This window comes from Sorex fumeus, unplaced genomic scaffold, assembly GCF_029834395.1.
Source record: "Sorex fumeus unplaced genomic scaffold, SorFum_2.1 ptg000098l, whole genome shotgun sequence".
Taxonomy (NCBI): Eukaryota; Metazoa; Chordata; class Mammalia; order Eulipotyphla; family Soricidae; genus Sorex; species Sorex fumeus.
Window position 1 is genome coordinate 24475066 of NW_026606155.1, and position 17087 is coordinate 24492152.

General features: G+C 39.2%; 1 protein-coding gene across 1 annotated transcript in view; it reads right to left on the bottom strand.

Moving 5' to 3' along the window:
- SIPA1L1 (signal induced proliferation associated 1 like 1) overlaps positions 1-17087 on the bottom strand; it is a 358911-nt gene that overhangs the window by 261413 nt on the left and 80411 nt on the right. The window contains exon 3 of the mRNA XM_056134390.1: positions 7813-7879. The gene's annotated coding sequence lies outside the window, so the exon portion shown is untranslated. The remainder of the gene's footprint in view (positions 1-7812; positions 7880-17087) is intronic.

Consider the following 17087-nt stretch of genomic DNA (forward strand, 5'->3'; position numbering starts at 1 on the left):
ACTCCATTGCAATATTCTCTATATGGAAAGATATACTGGGCAGTAAAATATAGTTCAACATAAGCAGACTTTTAAAAAAAAAAACTTCAAGATCAAATATTAGGAGTTAATGAGGTTTGCCTGTTTTTAACAACTCTGTTCTTCAGATTTATTTCCGGCCCTGTTTCATTTCTCTACATAGCATAAGGGATTAAAGAATCCATTCTCGGATGATGACAGTCACTTGTACAGAACAATTTGAGAATATCTACAACAGTATACTGTGAGCTGAATAAACCTGCAAGGAAAACACAGGTCACGTACACAAAGTACAAAGTCAAGGACAAAAATATTCTCTGCAGCCCTATTTTTTAAGGAGGAGCTACAGGAAACAACTCAAGATGTCAGCAATAGGAAGTAAACTAGAATATATTTCTGTAACAAATCTACTTAAAATTAGGCAGCAGATAAAAAGTAGTAAACTAGACTCATATAAATATGGAAAAATCTCCAAAGCACATAAATGAAAAAGTTGCAACGCAAACCAAGTATGTGATTTTTGAAACACCGTGCCATATTTTTATATGATGAATGAAAAAAAATTTTTAAAAATCAAATGGCTGATTTTCTCCAAGGAGCTAGTAGGGGAACCTACAAAGAGGAGGTGGGAAATAAACTCACTACTTTCTTGTTTGTTTTTGGGGGGCCACACCAGGCAGTGCTAAGGGCTTTTTCCTGATTCGGCACTATGTTGCTCCTGGTGGTACTCAGAGGGACCACATGAGAGGCAGAAAACTGAACCATGGTCAGCCACAGGCAAGCCAAGCACCTTACCCACTGCATATTCAAAATGAACTTTAAAGCATCTCGCTATAATTTACAAGGTTAAGTACTTAGTATAGAGAAGATGTGAAATAAAGGTAAAATCTTAGGGCTTGAAGGAAAGAAAACAAAAACAAAACAAATCTTAGGGTCCAAAAGAATAGCACAGAGGCTTAGAGCACTTGTGACAAGTTCTAACTGCCACGTGTGCAGAGCACGATTCTGGTAGCTCTACTGTCTGTGATCCAAGTTGCCACAAGGAATTTCAGGCTGCACTTATAGGCAGGAGTGTATGTGTACCACAAAGGGGAGTGTGCTCAAGAAGCACCAGAACCAGAAAAGGGTGCATGGGCCAGGGGCAAGAAAGGTGAGTGTGACAGTAAGTGCTATGAACTGTTTACAACCTGACTGTTCCATTTCTCAGGGAAAACAAATGAACTTAGAATTCTGTTAAGAGTGACATCACTGATGTAACTCAGTAGCTTTAAGAGGGAGGGAGGCGGGAGGGAAAGGGTGTTACTCCCTTCCGCCTTTTCTCCCCCCCCTCCGTCAGCAGCAAGGTGGCTACTGCCTCAGAGCTTATAGGAAAGCCAGGTATGAGCTGGTGGTGACAGGGCAACTGCGGTTTCATGGGAAGGGGGCGGTAATGGCTCATCCTTCATGCCCTACAGAGGTCCTGAGTTACCCCCCATGAACAGCTCTCCGGCACAACCATAGCACCAGACACACAGAAACCAATCTCGTAATTATCTGGCTCTTTTGCAGAAATCCAAAATTGTGTGGCCACAATAGCAGCCATGCAACATTATATAATTCTCATAACCAGCTATAGAAAACAAAGTATTTCACAATGCCCTTTCAGCAATTCTGACTGTTGGACGGGAAATTCTAAACAATAATGGTACATCTTTTGTCGAAATGATGAATGTATCAATGTAGAGAAGAGTTAAGTAGAAATCATCTGCCTCACAGGCATTGGGTGGGGTGGGAGGGGGGGTATATTGGGGTTCTTGGTGGTGAAATGTGAGTACTGGTGAAAGGAAAGGTGTTTGATCATTGTATGACCGAGACTTAAACCTGAAAGCTTAGTAACTTTTCCCACAGTGATTCAATAAATATATATAAGATGAAAAATAAATAAATAAAACTGTGGGGAAAAAAGTAAGGTGGAGTTCATGCCCAATTCAATCAGCTAACCAGTGGCTGAATAAATGGCAGTATGCCTACATATAAAAAAAAAAGAGGGAGGGAGGGACAAAGGGGGAAAAAAACAGGCATTTCTATGTTGGCCAACACAGAGCAAAAAGCTCTGTCTAGATAATAAGTGTTAAATGTTTATTACTAATCATCTGCTATTTATTAGGTGAATTAATTTTCTACTATAAATCCATGAAAGGAATACGTGGCAATGTAACTACAAAAGCTCTAAAGCAAGAACATGCCCAGAGAACTCAATACAGAGACCAGCACCATCAAATTCTCAAACCCAGTCCATTTCTTAAATCATTTATTACAACTGACTGGGGGTTGGCAGTCGGGGGAAAGTCAGAAGTAGATAAGTTACTGAATTAAGTTACAAACCTTTTTTTAAGAAAAATTACTCACTGAAAAAAAAATCCATTAGTTCTTCAGCAACCATTCATTATTTAATTTACTAAAGACTCATCTGGAGTAGCAATCAGTCCATTTTTATTAAGAAAACCATTATGGGAAAAACACAGAGCTAGCCATGTGCGGAGACAAACAATGGTTTAGGAAACATCTCCTGCTTTGAAGAGGCTGATGTCATAGGGAAGGGCGACATGCCAGCCCCTCCAGTGTTTTCTTTTAGAGACCTTGGCATGCTTTATGCAGAAGTAGCCAGTAGCTTTCTTGTTTAAGCCTACAATCTCTTGCTAAAATGTCATTTCAAAAAGTCATGATAAAGCACTCTTGCCTGGGGTGGGGGGGGAGCATTAAGACAAGACACCCCGCCCAGTCCCATCACAGCAAGGCAGACTGAGTAGATCTCCCCACACTTTCAATTTTACTCACCAACATGGCTTTCAATCCCCCATGAAACTTTAATAAACTTCATGCAAATCCTAGTGAAAATACTATCAACCTCTTAGCTTCTGACTTTCTGACTGGCCTTAAAATAACCCGAACCACTAAGTTTCCCAAGTCCTTTCAGAAACATTAAGCGTGTCATGGAAGAGAATATATAACTGTCCCACAAATGTTACGTCTAGTTTCACCCTGTGACCAGCTCCTGGCGGTCAGATGTGCAACAATGCTAGCACCCACCCAGTGTTGCAGGGCAGACAGAAGCAGACCACTGCACAATCCCACCCTGACCGCCACACCCCCCCCCCACACTCAATTCAAGTGCATCTGTCTCTAATTACTGATACCTTATTTATTTAGACTTTTGTTCAATTCACCGTGACAAATTTCTCATTAATTAGACAGAGTGGGTGAAACTGTCTCATTATAAAAAAAAATTTTTTTTTAATTTAAAAAAACCTATCAGAGCCAAGGAGTCAAGGAGATGGTACAGCAGTTAAGAAGAGTGTGTTGTGTACAAGGCAGACTTCTGAATCTGCTATACAGACATAAGACCTCCTGGCCACCACCAAGAGTGATCGCTGAGCATAGATGGAAGCTATATCTATTAACATTTGTTCTACTAATCCCTATAATAAATTTAAAGAATTTCAAACAGACAATTCTTGTGGCTGCTGAGAAAATACAGTGGGTAGGCTGGTTGCCTTGCAAGCAATCAACTTGGGTTCAATCCCTGGCACCGCATACGGTCACCCAAACCCCATCAGGAGTGATTTCTGAAATTAAGTCCTTAGCACACAGCTAGGTGTGTGGCCCTGAAACCAAAATATATAAATAAGACAATTCGTAAAGCCCAGCAGGTAAGAATATGACTCAGCGCATGCCTTGCATGTAGAGGCCTGGTACCAAAACAAACAAACCAAAAACATGACTCTCTATTTGATGTGGACAGCTATATTCATAGGCTGGATAACATAAAGGTAAAATTCAGTGGGAGTAAATCATTCTTACCCAAGAGAAAAAAGTATGAGAGCATTAGTAAATGGGAGGAGTCACATTACAGTTTTAGAGGCTTGTAAAAATGTCTGTTAGGCAAAAAGATTTCATAGCATTTTCTTTTTTGTCTTGTTTTGTTTGTGGGCCCTACCCTACTGTGCTATGGGTTAACTCCTGGCTCCATACTTACCAGGATTCAGGGGCCCACATAGGGTACCACGGATCAAACCCAGGTCAGCAGTATTGTTCAAGCAAGCGCCCTGTCTGCTGTACTATCTTTCCAGTCCCTGTAATTTTCTATTTTTTAAGAACAAGTAAAAAGATGGTTTTCAATTTTATAATAACCAAAAAGATGTTTTTAAATAAAAATTAAGCATAATGAAATAACTCTGAAGTGAACTAAAGACACACTGAACTCAACTCAAATAAGTCATGACCAAAGATTTAAAAATAAAAAAAACCTCAGCAATTGTCCCTTTATCATTGCAAATTTTTAGTGTTTTCATAATGTGTTACAGTCAATACACTGTCGTCCCATTGTTCATCGATTTGCTTGAGCGGGCACCAGTAATATCTCCATTGTGAGACTTGTTGTTACTATTTTTGGCATATCAAATACAGCACGGGTAGCTTGCCAGGCTCTGCCACGTGGGCGGTATACTCTCGGTAGCTTGCCGGGCTCTCCAAGAGGGATAGAGGAATCGAACCTGAGTCAGCCTCGTGCAAGGCAAATACCCTACCCACTGTGCTATCACTCCAGTCCTATCAATATACAGTTAATGATATTTCATCTAAGTATCTGTCAAAGTTGTTCCTTTTATACTCTCGGTGCCAGTATAAAACTTCAATTCAGGTTCATCTACAGAATTTAATACATCTACTCAAGCTTAAATATTTGAAATTATTATTATTTATTATTTAATTAATTAGGGCTGGAGCGATAGCACAGTGGTAGGGCGTTCGCCTTACAAGCGGCCAACATGGCTGACCCGAGTTCGATTCCTCCGCCCCTCTTGGAGAGCCCGGCAAGCTACCGAGAGTATTCGATATGCCAGACACAGTAACAACAAAGTCTCCAATGGAGACGTTACTGGGCCCGCTCGAGCAAATCGACGATCCACGGGAGGGCCTTATTTATTATTTAGTAGTTTATTTATTATTTAATTTACTGATGGGTTGGAGAGACAGTATACAGGAGGTAAGACAGTACCTTAATTATGGCCAACCTATATTCAATCTCTTCACCCCAGATAGTCCCCCAACCACTGGTAGGAATTATCCCTGAGCTCAAAGCCTGAAGTAAGACCTGAGTACCACCAGGTGTGGCTCACACCTGTATTTCCACCCAAATTTTTTATTATTTACCATCTTTGCCATAAGCATTATTTGTTACAATAATAAAGGGGTCAGATAATAATTCAACAAGCAAGATAGCCAGGGAGTAAACAGGTGCGGATATGTACAACTTGAGGAGGGAGGGGTGTGCAAGGGTGTGTGTGTGTGTGTGTGTGTGTGTGTGTGTGTGTGTGTGAGCGCGCACACGCACGGCATATATTCACATGTGCACCAGGGATTAAACCCAGAGCCTCACATGTGCTGTGCTTCCACTGTTATACAGACCTCTGAATCTGTAAGATGGATGGCCAATGTAAGGCATTATGTTGCTTAAATTTCTTAATAGCACCTCAAAGAACACCAAGTAAGATCCAGAAGAACTTGACAATATGCATTTTTCCTTTTTTTTCACACTTATAGATGATGAGAACTTCTCATAAAATATCCCTAAATAAATGTTTAGTTTTGATTTTTGTGTATCATGCCTAGAAACTAAGTAAAGATTGCCAACGTTATTCTTTTTCATTTTCAAAAAAAAGAATTTTTTTAATCTCAATTATTCTTCCATTAAAAGCAAAATCCTAGGATACAAATAATCAAAGTAGAAGAAAAGACTATTTTAAATATAATTTACTTTACCTAAGAGCATATAATTTCGATGTAAGGAAAATAAAAAGCAGAAATATAATATTTGGAAAAATTACTTGAATATTTTCATGCATAAAGCACTTAAGTTACAGATCATTATAAATTAGCAGTACTCTTTCTTGCTGGGTATTTCGAAAGAAGAAAGCAGTCTTGCACACGGCTGAACCATAGATATGATCAATCCCTGGCACCCCCTATGGTGCCCCGAGCACCTCCATGAGTTAATTTCAGGGTGCAAAGCAGGAGTAACCCCTGAGCATCATCGGATATGGCCCCCAAACAAAAAGACATCTCAGGCCTTTCAAATGGCTACAAACCATAGCAATCTAAAAATCTTTCTTGGATTCCACCTCAATTAAAGAAGCCAGACTCTGAAAACGGTCAAATACATGTACAACGAAGAATTTCTAATGTGTTTTTAAAACAATTTCAATGATAACCATTTCCCGATTTCTCTTACTGAAATTCAAGCACATTCAGAAATAGTGAGCCATTATTAAAAAACACTCCAATTACTCAGCAGGCTTCAAAAAGCCCTCACCCCTGCACAAAGGCTTATTACAGAGGTGAGATGCTCAGATAACCTTGCTCATCATTTGTAGGATACCCTGAAGTGCTGGCTCCTTAAGACAATTTTCCTGTGCTTCTGAAAAAGCGGATAAAAAAAAAAAGAATCTCAAGGTCTTTGCTTTTACCTCTGCATGAGATGAAGGTTAAGAACAAAACAACAAAAACCCAATACCTTTTTACACACTCTGAAGTTCCTACCTGAATTTAAGACCCTAATAGCATTCCTAGCCTATGGAAACATGGCTCAGTCTGAATTAAATGTCAGAGAAAATGACCCAGCTCCACAACTAATTTCCGAAAGAACATGATGCCACAGACTCTTCCCAGGTAGACTGGTCCAAGCTGAGAAATCTGAGGCCTTCTTGGAACAGGGGTGGGGAGGGGGAACACACGGATATTCCTTTCTGCCTAAAGGCACAGCAGCCTACAGCTGTACCCCACACCCTCTGACAAGGACCAAGACCAGCTCCACAACTGAACCTCATCAGACTGTGAATACGTAATACCTCTAAATTTCACAGTACTGCCAAGGATCACAGCAAATTTAATGAGAAAGTTGCACAGAAGACCTGCAAGCTCAATGAGCCTAAACAATAATCTAGAAGGCACGACGAGCACAATCTGATCCTCAGGCAATACAATGACTTTAGTGGGATCACTGGGAGATATAACAATTATCACAAATTGATTTTCATTGATCTAAGTTTTGATAATTCCATTTGCTTCTGTGTTTTTCAGTATAAGAGTGGTATTCCAAAGTATATACAAATTCATCAGGGTCCTAAAAAAGGATTCTTATTTAGAGCATGAATCACCCTTTTAAAATACTGAGTTTACTGTAGAATAGAGACATAACACTTAAAAGCAACAAAAACATTTAACTATTCTAACTACTTTATTTGTAAAGATAATGACAGCAAATTTAGAAATCAATCACTAAAACTTCAGGAGTCTTCCCTCATCTCAATTTCCATTTCTTACTCTCAACTGGAGTGATAGTACAGCGGGTAGGGTGTTTGCCTTGCACACGGTCGATCCAGCTGACCCAGGTTCAATTCCTCCGCCCCTCTCTGAGAGCCCAGCAAGCTACCGAGAGTATCTCACCCGCACGGCAAAGCCTGGCAAGCTATCCATGACGTATTTGATATGCCAAACACAGTAACAAGTCTCACAATGGAGATGTTACTGGACCCGATCCAGCTAATGGATGAACAACGGGAGGACAGTGACAGTGACAGTGACTCTCAACAGTAAAACAATGATTGGGAAAACAATGATGGGGAAAACGAGTGGAGAAGATTATGCATGGTCCATACTTGGCAAATTAAAAATCTGCATTAGGTAACAGGTATTGGAGTGAGTTTTGTAAAACATGCATTTCCTTTAATAAGACCTGATACAATACCATAAACTCACCTTATTCCACTTGAAAATAAGTAGTAAATCTTGCTTTTGAGTCCAACTTGAGGTAGTCTCTCAGAACCTAGATTAAAAATAATTATGAATGTTAGTATACAGCAAAATTAATTTTGAATTCTAAAAACACTTCTTTGTCAAGACCCTGAATGAACGGTTTGATGCCCTCTGTGTTCCTGGAGCAAGCAGACACCACTGGGCTGCACTAGCACATGACAGGGATAAATGAAGACGTTACTGGCCCCTGCTCGAGCAAATCAATGAACAACAGGATGACAAGTTATACAAGTGAGAAAAACATATAACTGTACCTCAATATAATAAGGGGGAAGGAACTCCTTGCCACAAATCAAATCATAATTGCTACATTTTAACACCTTTAAGACATCTCTATTATGTAATCTCCTTGTGATCAATTCAATGCACATTTAAATTTAAGTCAACCAAATTAAGTTACTGCCATTTAGCAAGTTTTAAACCCCGCCAATTAAGTCTCTAAGCAGATTGCTGGCTGAGGGCCTCATCCCATGTGCAGTGATGACCAGAAGTCGGAAGAATGTATATGTAAGAAATCCTGCAATAAAGCAACTTTGATGAAATCAACCTGTCACTTGCATATAAGAACAACTGCTCAGAACCTATGGATCTCAAAAAGGGCTGACTCTACATCAAGAGACAATCTTACAATGTCTAGAGACATTTTTGTCATCACAACTGAAAAAAGGGGTGTATACTAACATTTCAGGGGTAGAAATTAGAGATGTTGATAATCATCCTGAGGTGCACAGGTACAGCCCCAACTATAAATAATTAACTAGCCCAAAATGTCCCAAGTTAATCCCAAAGGTGGAATAAAGTAGACGGGGAGTTCCTGTGAAATAAACATAGGGCCCACAACATCTTCACTACAGAAAGACTATGAGGAAAGGCAGAAGGAGCCAGAAAAATAGTGATCTGTTCCAAAAGACAGCATCTAACAAACCAAATGGCTGAGGCCAAAGCCATGCCACAAAGAAAAGAAGGTTCCCAAATTACTAGGGTGCAGAAATATTAGTGTATAAGATGAGATTTAACCCCTACCTCCATTTTTCTAACTGATCCTTGAATAAATATTCATGTAACAGAATTTCAAAACATAAAACACCCCATTTTTTTTCTCTCAGCAGTAAAACATTCTGCTCAAAAAAAAAGAAAGGTTGCTCAATTTCCTGTCAAAGGCAATTCAGAGGCCACCTACACTGTAAATGCAGCAAGAGGGGAAAAAAATGCTAAAGAAAAGACTGCATGTGTGGGTGTGTACTAAGTGCCATATAACTACCCCCCAGATTTTTAAAAAGCTTCCCTTGATCATTCTGAGAAATATGAAAATCAGTGTTTCTGCTAAAGAGAAGTTTATCCCGTCAACCTATGGAAGGAAGTAAATGCGATGAAAGATTTTATTTCCTTCATTACAGGAAAGCAAGGGTAGAGGAGGGAGTAAACCCAATGCCTGGACCCATGATTTTCTACACTAAGAGGAAAGGTAGATTCTACCAGTCAACGCCAAGTCCTATTCTCAAAGCTTGCCTTGGCAACTAGCCTTCACCCATAGCTACTCTAGCCATTCCACACATCATACAAATTTTTAGACAATGAGAAAACTATCAATACTTACTACTAGGTAAAGGTAAAGGTAAAGGCCCTCCCGTTGATCGTCGATTTGCTCGAGTGGGCCCAGTAACGTCTCCATTGGAGACTTTGTTGTTACTGTGTCTGGCATATCGAATACTCTTGGTAGCTTGCCGGGCTCTCCGAGAGGGGCGGAGGAATCGAACTCGGGTCGGCCATGTTGGCCGCTTGTAAGGCGAACGCGCTACCCGCTGTGCTATCGCTCCAGCCCATACTTACTACTAATCACTGACAAAAAAACAAACATGAGCTAGTAAGAAAATGAATTAATACAGCTTCAAATTTGCTAATCTCTCAAATTCATTCACAAAACATACAAGGGCCAAGACGCTTACAAATTAGTGCATTACACTCCCTAATTTACCAAATTTCCCCCTTGTACTCTTTATACTTCCTGAAAACTAAATTCTAAGATAGGAGTCAAAACCAGCTCAAAACCATGCTCAGAACTGAAGTGGGGTTGGGGCTGGGGACTAAAACAGCTGACCAGCAAACTGAGGACAAAAGAGAGCATTCACAGAGAGAGTTGAAATTAAAGTATATTAGAATGTGCTGGAGCAATAGCATAGCGAGTAGGGCATTAGCCTTGAATGTGGCCAACCCAGGTTCGATTCCTCCATCCCTCTCAGAGAGCCCAGCAAGCTACAAGAGTAGCCCACCTGCACGGCAGAGCCTGGTAAGCTCCCCATGCCGTATTTGATATGCCAAGAACAGTAACAACAAGTCTTACAATGGAGACGTTACTGGTGCCCGCTAGAGCAAATCAATGAACAACAGGAGGACAGTGCTACAGAATTACAGTACTATCATTGACTTGAAATACCACAATGCCTATTTCTGTAAACCATACTTTACACTGAAAGAAGCAGCTTTTTTCAAAAGCAAAAACTGTGCAGTATAAGAATGTATAAATGAGGGCTGGGGAGAGGGCTCAAAGGGTTAGAGTGCTCACTGTGCTGTGCGAGTAGGAGGCCCAGTCCTGATCACTGAGTAAGGTCAAAAAGGGCCATAAAACAAACAAAATGCCTTAATGAACTAATAGTAACAAGTATACCAAAGTGAAATCAAGATACAACAGGAAGTCACACTGATAATCCAACTTTGAGACAAGATCACAGGAAAAAAAAAAAACCTTAAAGCAAATTACCTGTCTAATAAGAGTTTGAGTTGCTAAATCAATTAACAGGAGGGGGTGAGGGAGATGGCAGGGAATCCTTTTGTCACTGTTGTTTTCTTAAACTCTGACCAAGCCACCAAAATGTTTACAAAACCAGCATAAATCACTTGATTTCCCTAAATTACTTGAGAGGAAGTCATCAACCTGTTGACCTGTCAAGGCTACAGACTTTAGTGAACAGAAGACTTTCAAACAAAGGGCATTCTCCTACAAAACCATTATATGACATCATTAAAATCCAGAAATTAACAAATACAGTACAACCACACCATATGTAACCCTTTCCAAGTATCTCAGTAACTTCCATTTTAGAGTAAGAGTCTAATCCAGTATTTTATACTGCATTCAATCTTATCATCTCATTAAACTACTTCACGTAAGAACTGCTTACACCTTTCCTTAAGATCCATGACCTTGAAAATTTTCAAAATTCAAAGCCATACTTGTTGAGTGCTCTTTGATCTGGGATTGACTTCAAGAAAGATAAACTCTGGAGATACCAAAGAGGAATTCTTCCCACTGTATTCCATCAGGCATTATGTCTCTTTCCTTCACTGGTAAGCTCCTCTCACTCACCAGAGTTCCCCACTGTACAGCTACTCTTTTCCACTCTGCAGCAGAAAGTATTTCGTGAGGTAAATTTTTTTTAAATAATGGAAACATCCCATTCATTCACTAACTTCCATCCAGTACTTTTTAAATAATTTTTTATTTGGGCACCCCTTCACTGGGTTAATGCAATGCTGGGGGCAAAGCTGAAGCCCTGCACACACAAGCCATGTGTTCTACCACTTGAGCCACATCCCCAGTGTACTTTTAGCGTCTTTTGATAATTCTTGGCAAAATTAATTATTCTATAGTGGTTGCCAAAAAGCAATTTTCTAGTCTGGTAATTTCTACTGTTTTAGTGGGGAGAAATGAATTTAGAAACAAAGAACTGTGTGTGCTAATTGAAATTGGGCTGCAGTCATGCTCCTTGGCCAACTAAATGAACAGAGCACACACATTTAAGCATATATCTTCCATCTTTATTTCCTTCTACCTCTATCTACAAATACAAAAAAAAAACTCCAGCTCACACAGATAATGGAGACTTCTACTCTAAATACAACAGGAAGCCTTTATTTAGCATGTTACTATTACATTCCATGGGCTACAAATTCTGGCTCTTTTCAGTCACTGAATAAAATCTCTCAAGGGTCTCTGGCAAAATCTTATTAACATTTGTTTTTATTTTGTTGAGTTTTGAAATCAGGAAGCAGAAGAAGACAAGCAGCAAACTATTCATGAAATTCCAAACACTCCTGAGAATACGCCCCAAGGGTGCAAAAGACATCTACATTTCTTTGTTCAGTGCAGCACTATATACAATAGCAGAAAATATGGAAACAACCCAAACATCAGTAACAAATAACTGGATAAAGGAACTGTGGTATATATACACAAGGAACCACTACTCATGCAATGGGATACTAGTCATGCAATTTTCTACAATGTGGATGAATTTGGAGAGTATCGTATTGAATGAAATCAGTCAGAGGGAGAGGAAGACTCAGAATGATCTCTATGGGATATAAAGAAATTTTGATGGGGAATATCAAATGCCCAATGGCAACAGATAATAAGAGCAAGAGAATTGGTCTTCAGTAGGAAACTTAGTATTGGAGTCAGTGTTGTGGGGGAAATGATAGAAAAGGGAACAGTAGGACAACAGGAAAGGGGAAAAGTATCTGCTACAGAGGCAGGCTGGGGGGCGGGGAGGGGGGACTGGAGACACTGGTAGAAGTAGCAGACATGGATGAAGGGACTGGTGTTGGAATGATATACACCCAAAACAATTAAAAAATAATAATAACTTAAGTCTAGTCTACCTGACTGTCACAAATTAGCCAAATTCCAGCACCAAACTTTTCTTCCTAAATAACCCAAAGAAAACTCTATAGAAAAAGGATACTGGAAAGACCAAAGTGGGTCAGAGAAATAGTACAGAAGTTAAGGCTTTTTGCTTAGCATCGGGCTGACCCGGGTTCAACCTCCAGCATCATTTATGATCCCCCAAGCACAGTCAGGTGTAATCCTTAAGCATAAAACCAGAAGTAAGTCCTGAGCACAACCAAGAGTGGCCACAAAATAAAAACAAACCCCGAAGGGTCACTACAGCAGATAGGGTATTTCCTTTAAGCATGAAGTCCACCCAGGCTTTCCTAGTACCCGATATTGTCCCCTATGCCCACCAGAAGTGATCCCTGAGTGCAGAGCCAGAGTAAACCCTGAGCACTGCTGGAGGCAGCTGCAAAACAAACAAACAAACAAAGACAAAAGCAAGATAATAAAAAATAACATAAGACTTTTTTTCTTTTTTCTTTTTGGGTCACACTCTTTGATGCACAGGGGTCACTCCTGGTTCTGCACTTAGGAATTACTCCTGGCGATGAGATGCTGGGAATCGACCCTGGGTCAGCCGGGTGGAAAGCAAACACACTACCCGCTGTGCTATCGCTCCAGCCCCAAAATAACTAAGAATTTATACCTCTCATTTTACAACCTGAAACTGTCTATATTATATGAGAAAGGGCTAAAATACAAAATTATCTTGTAAATGCAATAGCATTTGAGAAGCTTAACAGAAAAATTAATTTTACTAGGTGAAAAAGGAAGATATTGAATAGATGTACTTTTTATGTATAAAATTTCTTAGTAACTTTATTAAAAATCGTTAGATGTTGATGAACTTGTACCTGCCTTAGGAGACAATGTAGGCTAAAGAATTTCTGAATGAAAATGATAAAGTGAATAAATTCATCCATAGGCTTACTTCTTTCATCTTAACCTACGAAGCTTACCTAATCAAACAAAATTTTCCTGAAAATCAAGGAATAGACCAATTTTAAAAGAAATCTGAAATTTTTAAAGAAGGAAAGAAAAATTTACCACTTCAAAAAAAATTGGCATATATTAAAGAATCATTGTAATTTGGGATAAAAATCACTATTCCTCTTTGAAAAAATAAATCCTTCTAAGCTAATCTAATTTACTGTAGTTGAGACAACCCACTTAACAAGAGACTGCAGAACTTGTGTTTTTTAACTTCAGAGGACCTAACAACCATGAAGACAAAATTAAAAATTCTGCTCAAAAAAAAATAGAAAAAAAACCCCTAGTGTTTTTATCCCACATTGTAAAAATTCATCACCACTTTTTTTCTCTGCAATATACCTCCTTTCCTCTCATTCACATGGCATATGCATTCTATCAAGACCTATAAATTATACTTCCTGAAGATTATCTTTAACTCTTCACTCCTATACTGTTTCATTTTATCACTTTGCTCACTTATTCATTCATTAAAACATTTAATGAGCACATACCATGCACGATCCATTGTTACAATAGCTATGATAATCACCTAGCTACTTATTTATTGATAGTTATCCTTGGGTGCATCCTTGACAGTTTTCCTTGATAGTTTTCCAGTAGCTTGGCAGTCACACCCACAAACTGCCCCTGGCGCCATGTAATCCCATCCATGGCCAAGATCCAGAGACTATAAAACAAAGCTCCCAGACCTCTTATAGTCTAGCCCACTGATGTACCTAGAGCAACACACATGTGTTTGGTTTAAACACATTTGCTTATATTCTCTTATATACTTTCTCTGTCCCTCTCAGAGCGCCTGGCAAGCTACCAAGAGTATCCTACCCACACGACAGAGCCTGGCAAGATCCCCGTGGCATGTTCGATATGCCAAAAACAGTCACAATAACGGGTCTCATTTTCCAGATCCTGAAAGAGTCCCCAATATGGCACCATTGGGAAGGACAAGTAAGGAGAGGCTGCTAAAAGCTCAAGGCTGGGACGAATGGAGACATTACCGGTGCCTGCTTGAGCAAATTGATGAATAACTGTCATGACACAGTGATTCTTGTGTGTAGAAATCTGTCATCCACAGAAGCACAGAACTTGAAATTGTACTCACAAAACAACTGCTGAATAAATGAACCACTATTACAATACTATGCATTAAAATATTTCCAAGTCAACAGGGAGAAGCAATAAACTCCAATACAAAAAGCATAGAATTAAGAGCCAGGAATCTTAAATTCAAATGCTGGAGTCCTTACTTACTAGTACCTGAGTAATTACTATTAAGATTTCCATAAGTGGGTAAGAGTTCAGGGGTTATGGTGGTAGCCTTGCATGTGGCCACCCCCAGTTCAATCCTGACAATATATATGATCTCCCAAGCATTGTCAGGAGTTAAGGCCTGAGTACCACCTGAGCAAGGACACAGGTGTGGCAAAACAAACAAACAAACAGAAAAAAACAAAACAAAAAAAAACCTAAAAGACAGTTCTCCATACAATGAAGAAAATCGTCTCCTTCCTGATTCAGTGTGAGGATCAAATGATGGAATCTACATAGAATCACTTGCAATGTTATCATTTAAAACCAGTAAAAAATTGACAGTTTAATAACCATGAGATGTCATTTATTCAACAAGAATTACTAGTTACAATTACCAACATCTGTTATGAGCCTGACCTTATTGTGAAAAGTTACAATTCAAATATCTATTTTTAAATAAAATTAGAAAATACTTTGTTCTATAATAAATTTAAAGAATAGTTTTTCCTCTTTAAACACCTTTAAACATTAAAAACTTTCATATAAAAGATGAGTCACTTTTACCTGCTTCTGATCTCAGAATATAAAAAGAATGTTTTTTGTTACTTAAAGTTATTTTTAAGCAAGTCATTCAACTGCCGATTTGGGGGGTGGTGGTGGGGTATTAGACTATAGTTATAGCTCTGAATGTCAATCTCCAAAATAAAAATTTTTAGCTTTTGGCAAAAGTTATGAATTTATTAATTTTGTCTCCTTTTACAGACTTCTACTAAAAACAAATATATTCTCTTTTCTGCAAAATGGAGTGTATGTGTGTGTGCGTGTGTGTGTGTGTGCATGAGTGTGTGATAGACTCTACTCAGATTGAAAGGAGCACCTTCACAGTTATCTCATGGTCGTGGGGCCTACAGGAAGAAACACAGTGAGCAGAGAACCTTTCACTAGACTCTAAGCAGAGCTGGTCAGTTCAGACGCAAAGACAGTATGAGTTCAACAGGAAACTCATCTTCTATAATCTCACAATACAGAATTGAACTTGAAATGGTACTGTATCTATGCCATAACATGACAAAGACATACAAGCTGACAACAAGGTCCATCTGTGCAGCTTTCACTAAAATGGAAATAAAGTGGAATGAGAACCACAAGATTAAAATCTCAGTTACTTTTGAAATTAAACATTCAAACACATAAATAATAGAAGAGACATTTTTAGAAAAAAAAGGAGAAAAAAACATGAACTTTTGTTTCTAAAAATATTAAAATCAAGAAGGAAATATGAAAATGAAGGAGAAGTTAATGGGATGCCTATCAGGAGCAAATAAAGACATCCGGGTTCAAAGCAATGGGGAAACAGGTGATCCACAAAGTACATGTGAGAAACATAAATAGGCATATACACAAATAGTTACACTCAATGGCTTTTCATTACACATGTGGAGGTCTCAAAAACTACCTTCTGGGACCAAGAGTTAGGTTCAAGAGCTTGAGCACATACTTCATATGCGAGAAGCCCGGGTTCAGTCCCTGGCACTCTGGGGCCCCAGAGCATCACTGGTAAGGGATCCCAAAATCTAAAATCTAAACTTAAAATATATATATATATATATATATACACACACATATATATTGTTTTGAAAAACAAAGTCCTTAAGTAGAGGCAGGAGTCAAAGTGACAGAAAAGAGAGTAAAGTGGGGGGGAAAAAAAAACCTCCCCAGACTTGCAAATGAAAAAGTAGAATTAAAGAATTTTGCACAAGATCTCAATTAAATGGTAAATCAGAAGCCAGTAAACATCTACAGTATTCTCTCCACTGCAGAACACAGTGCAATAGCATTTGAAGCATGCACTCTTCCCCACCAGAGAAAGAACAGGAACCAGGAGAGAAAAACAAGGCTCCAGATGTAAGACAAGCATGGAGCAGCACCAACGGATCCTCAGCACCAAATTCAAGGTCTATATTTGTGTATGGGTGGCTCCCAGTGGGGAGCTGTGGGAAAAGTGGCAGAACACCTGCTTGGCAGCAAATATCCATGAGACATTCTGAAGATGGAATTCCAGAAGGCACAGGCAGCTGCAGCTCCTCCCAACTGTTTCCAAGAGTAGAGTATATTGGATCATGCAGAGAGACAAGGCAGTAAACACTTCCCAAACTGGCTTGACCCAAGCACACAAATGGAGGTGCAGATAACACAGGTAGGTACCCTGGTGAACAGCAGATCACAGATGACTCCCAGGTCACCCACATTGAGTCCTGCCAGGCGTGACTTCTCTTTCCTCCTCCAAAAAAAGCAATTGATCAAA